The following is a 5,602-nucleotide window of genomic DNA, read 5'->3' as shown; positions in this document are numbered from 1 at the left end:
ACTTGAGGGATTTGAACCATCTATTTCCAAGTCATGGGCATTCGATTTTGTGTAAGAAAGAGTGCCAGTCTACCTGAAGTTTCAGTCAGGGAAAGGTGGATTTCACAGTTGTTAAGGATACAAGTCCTACATATAGGGTTTCTGGGCAAGGCAAGAGGTTGAGCATGTGGTAGACTCAGCACCTAATTTACAGAGAGCAACCTACTCTTATCTTTCCCCTCTAAACTCTGATTACAGAAGGATGGCCACGTTTGTCAAATTGTAATAGAAAACGTTGATGAAACCATATTACTACATGAAGCGAGGCAGGAAGAGGAGAACGAAAAACCTGAATCACCTCCAGAACAGGTAGGCCAATAGAGGTTCTCAAAGTTGAAGGGGAACCAAACCTGCACTGCATCTAACTAAAGTCACCCAGAGGTGACAATTTTCTTTCTCTGTGGCCCATAGCATGGGATGATCAGGGAATTTGTCACCCTTGTAGCAAAGCTGGTAAAGAATCTGCCTGTGATGCGGGAAACCTGGATTTGATCCCTGGGTTGGGAAGATCCCCTGGAGAAGGGAAAGGCTACCCATTCCAGTATTCTGGCCTGGAGAATTCCATGGATTGAATAATCCATGGGGTCATAAAGAGTCGGACATGACTGAGCAACTTTCACTTTCATTCTTACGTCCATACATGACTACTGGATAAAGCATAGCTTTGACTAGAAGGACCTTTGTCAGCAAAGTAATGTCTGCTTTTTAATATGCTGTCTAGATCGGTCATAGCTTTTCTTTGGAGCAAGCGTCTTCTAATTTTATGGCTGCAGTCACCATCTGCGGTGATTTTGGAGCCCAAGAAAATTAAGTCTGTCTCTGTTTCCACTGTTTCCCCATCTATTTCCCATGAAGTGATGGGACTAGATGCCATGATCTTAGTTTTCTGAAGGTTGAGTTTTAAGTCAGCTTTTTCACTTTCCCCTTTCACTTTCATCAGAGGCTCTTCAGTTCCTCTTTGCATTCTTTCATAAGGGTGGTGTCATCTGCATATCTGAGGTTATTGATATTTTCCTGGCAATCTTGATTCCAGCTTATGCTTTATCCAGCCCAGCATTTCACATGATGTACTCTGCATGGAAGTTAAATAGCAGGGTGACAATATATAGCCTTCATGTACTCATTTCCCAATTTGGAACCAGTCTGTTGTTTGTGTCTGGTTCTAGCGGTTGCTTCTTGACCGGCATAAAAATTTCTCAGGAGGCAAGCAACGTGGTCTGGTATTCCCATCTCTTTAAGAATGTTCCACAGTTTGTTATGATCCACACAGTCAAAGGCTTTGGCATAGTCAGTAAAGCAGAAGTAGTTGTTTTTTCTGGGATTCTCTTGCTTTTTCTGTGATCAAACAGAAATTGGCAATTTGATGTCTGGTTCCTCTGCCTTTTCTAAATCCAGCTTGAACATCTGAAAGTTCTTGGTTCATGTACTATTGAAACATGGCTTGGAGAATTTTGAGCATTACTTTGCTGGCATGTGAGATGAGTGCAATTGTGGGGTAGTTAAGCATTCTTTGGCATTGCCCTTCTTTGGGATTAGAATGAAAACTGACCATTTTCAGTCCTATGGCCACTGCTGAGTTTTCCAAATTTGCTGACATATTGAGTGCAGCACTTTCATAGCATCATCTTTTAGGACTTAAAATAGCTCAGCTGGTATTCCATCACCTCCACTAGCTTTGTTCCTAGTGATGCTTCCTAAGGCCCACCTGACTTTGGATTCCAGGATGTCTGGCTGTAAGTGAGTGATCACACCATCATGGTTATCTGGGTCGTGAAGATCTTTTTTGTATAGGTCTTCTGTGTATTCTTGTCACCTCTTAATATATTTTGCTTCTGTTAGGTCCCTACCATTTCTGTCCTTTATTGAGCCCATCTTTGCATGAAATGTTCCCTTGGTATCTCTAATTTTCTTGAAGAGCTCTCTAGTCTTTCACATTCTATTGTTTTCCTCTATTTCTTTGCATTGATCCCTGAGGAAGGCTTTCTTATCTCTCCTTGCTGTTCTTTGGAACTCTGAATTCATACAGATATCTCTTTCTTTTTCTCCTTTGCCTTTCACTTCTCAGTCTGATTTCTGTATTGACCATCTGGTGATATTCATGTGTAGAGTCTTCTCATGTGCTGTTGGAAGAGGGTGTTTGCTATGACCAATGTGTTCTCTTGGCAAAATTCTGTTAGCCTTTGCCCTGCTTCATTTTGTGCTCCAAAGTCAAACTTGCCTTTTACTCCAGGTATCTCTTGACTTCCTACTTATGCATTCCAGTCCCCTATGATGAAAAGGACATCTTTTTTTGGTGTTAGTTCTAGAAGGTCTTGTAGGTCATCATAGAACCATTCAACTTCAGCTTCATCGGCATTAGTGGTCTAGGCATAGACTTGGATTACTGTAATATTGAATGGTTTGCCTTGGAAACAAACAGAGATCATTCGATCATTTTTGAGATTGCACCTAAGTACTGCATTTTGGACTCTTGTTGACTATGAGGTCTACTCCATTTCTTCTAAGGGATTCTTGCCCACAGTAGATATAATGGTCATCTGAATTAAATTCGCACATTCCAGTCCATTTTAGTTCACTGTTCCTATAATGTCGATCGATGTTCACCCTTGCCATCTCCTGTTTGACCACTTCCAGTTTTCCTTGATTCATGGACCTAACATTCCAGGTTCCTATGCAATATTGTTCTTTACAGCATCAGACTTTACTTCCATCACCAGTCACATCCACAACTGGGTGTTAGAAACCCAAGTCTAGAATTGTGTGGGAGTGCGTGTATGTTTACATGAGTGCATATATATGTGTTAACTGAAGTTCAAGATGTGAGAACCAAAAGAAGTGAAAGTGAGGAATAAATGAGCAGGACAGGCAAGCATCTAATCCCGTGATTTGACAGAGAAGCCAGCAGGTTGTGCATTGGAGCTGGTGTCAGGCATGAAAGGAGAGCGAAGGATGCCCCTTCTCCAGCCTGTGAGTGCGGTCTGAAGGGAAGTGATATGCTTCCCAAGTAGGTATCAGGCCTGGGGTGCAACAGAATAATCCTTTGATCCATAGATGGTGGTGTTCTTGTTCTAGACTGGCCAAACAAGCCCAAGGAACCAGGTGACAGCTAGGGCAGGTGTGCCCCCAAGCAACAAATGAGGACTGTGAGACTCCATGTTCAGCTGTGATGTGTCTGTTAATCAAGAGTGGTGGAGACAGGGTACCTGTCTGGTCTTCTGGCTCCAGCCAGTGGCCTACTCAATGCTCAGGAACTGCTGGGGAATTGACCATTGTTGACAAAATATCCAGACCCCTTCCTAGCTCATGCCAGGGCTGAGGTGGGTTGGGAACATTTTCTGAGTGTCCTTTCTTTTTCCTTGTAGCCTCCGCCCCGGACAAAAAACCCAAAACCACCCGAAAAGGTGGTTATAAGCAATGAGCTGCAAGCAATAAGAATCCAGGCCTGGTGGCGGGGCACCCTGGTACGCAGGACGCTACTGCATGCAGCTCTCAGAGCATGTGTTATTCAATACTGGTGGAAACAGAAGCTGGCAGAGCTGCTGGAGAAGAAACGACGGGCTATGCTGCAGTATTATGCTCGGGAAAAATGGGCAGTGGTCAGGCTACAGTCCTGGGTTCGCATGTGGCGCGTCCGGGTTCGTTACTGCCGTTTGCTCCACGCTGTCCGCATCATCCAAGTCTACTGGCGCTGGCATAATTGCCATACCCGTGGCATTTTTAGGGGCAGCTATGAACTCACAGCAAGCCAGCTAGGACTTGAGCTTGAGATCTTTCTGGGATCACACATCTGTCGGATTACGGACTGCATCCCCTTCCCAATAAAGAACTGATCAGGTCGGCTCCAACACTGTCGCAAGGTCTCTGTCAGACAAGCTTCCGGAGGTCCTGTCTCAGTGAAGGGTCAAAGTAAATGATGGCAGGTACTGGGTATCTCACAGGTCAGCTCTGAGGTTATCTGGGGTCCCATATGAAGGAGGATTCTAAGAGCCGAGGACTGGATGGGTGGGGTCCGTGATTAATTAGCAGTGGCTGCCGTGAGTAGGAGAGATGGGGTTGCAGGGCTGCCAAGTCAGCCAACTCCAGGGAAACTCCTTCATAGTGTGGTCTATAGTTTTCTGTTTTCATTTTGTTAATGGTTTCCTTTGCTGTGCAAAAGCTTGTAGATGATTAGGTCCCTTTTGTTTATTTTTGCTTTTACTTCTGTTGCCTTAGGAGACTGACTGAGGAAAACATTGATATGATTTATGTTGGAGAATATTTTGCCTATATTCCATTCTAGGAGTTTTATGGTGTCTTGTCTTATATTTACGTCTTTAAGCCATTTGTAGGTTTTTGTGTGTGTGTAGGTGAGAGGGTGTATTCTAACTTCATTAATTTACATGGGGCTGTACAGCTTCCCAACAGCACTTGCTGAAGAGACTGTCTTTTCCCCATTATGTATTCTCACCTCCTTTGTTGAAGATTAATTGACCATAGGTGATTAATTGATCATGGGCTATCTGTTTGGTTCTCTTGATCCATAAGTCTGTTTTTGTTTTTTTTTATAAGTCTGTTTTTGTCTCAGTACCATGTTGTTTGGATTACTGTAGCTTCATAGTATTATCTGAGGTCTGGCAGGGTTATGCTTCCTGCTTTGTTCTTTTTCCTCAGGATTTATTCTCAGTCTTTTATGGTTCCATATAAATTTTAGGATTATATATTCCAGTTCTGTGAAAAATTACGTGGGTAAGTTAAATCTGGGCTTCCCTGGTGGCTCAGTTCCATAAAGAATCCATTAAATCTGTGGTTTTCTTTGGGTAGCATGGCCATTTTAACAGTGTTATTTCTTTCAGTCAAAGAGCATTTCCCTTCAATTTAGACCAATTCCCAAACTACCCCCCCACCACCCACCTGGGGACAACAGAAGCCCACACAGCCTGGCCTTGGCCTTCTCACTCTCTCAGTACCTTCCCTGGTGGCTCTGTTACTATCAAATAAACCCAGCACCCTCCCATCTCAGTGCTTTGCTCTTGTTGCCTCATCTAGAATTTGAATGGTCTGAGTGAGAATGTAATCATGGATTGGTCGCCTGAGAGCCAGATGTGGAATTTTATCCTTTGCCTAGTTCAGCTGGTCAGCAGAACAAAGCCATAGGCGGTCATCATCCATTCCTGAAACAACTGCATGAGGAATAGATGAACTGGTCAGGTCCTTCTCTTGCCCTCTACTCCAGTTAGGCAAAGCATGTGTATGTCAGCCTTCACTCAAGAATAACCTCTGAGCTCTGCCTCCTAAAGAAAGTGGGCAGTCTTACCATGAAGAGATCCTATTATGTATGCTGGATCTACAGGAAATAGGGCAATGTTTTCCAAACTTTACCAATGGTCCCAATGACATGGAGGGTCTCATTAAAGCAGATTGTTGGGCCCAACCTGTCATTTCTGATTCATCATATCATGTTCCCAAGAATGAGTGTTTCTAACAAGTTTTCAGGTGATGCTGTGACTACTCTTTCAGGAAACTCCATTATCCATATCACTGGGGTAGAGTTTAACTATGTCGTGGCTGTAGATGAAAGCAGAAC

The 5,602-nt window shown here is 43.6% G+C and overlaps 1 pseudogene; it reads left to right on the top strand.

Moving 5' to 3' along the window:
- The first annotated feature begins 277 nt into the window (after positions 1–277).
- LOC138087788 (IQ domain-containing protein F5-like) lies at positions 278–3,869 on the top strand (annotated as a pseudogene).
- The last annotated feature ends 1,733 nt before the right edge of the window (positions 3,870–5,602 follow it).

This window comes from Capricornis sumatraensis, chromosome 10 (assembly GCF_032405125.1).
Source record: "Capricornis sumatraensis isolate serow.1 chromosome 10, serow.2, whole genome shotgun sequence".
Lineage (NCBI taxonomy): Eukaryota > Metazoa > Chordata > Mammalia > Artiodactyla > Bovidae > Capricornis > Capricornis sumatraensis.
The sequence above is the reverse complement of the archived record's forward strand: the minus strand, read 5'-3'. Positions and strand labels throughout refer to the sequence as shown.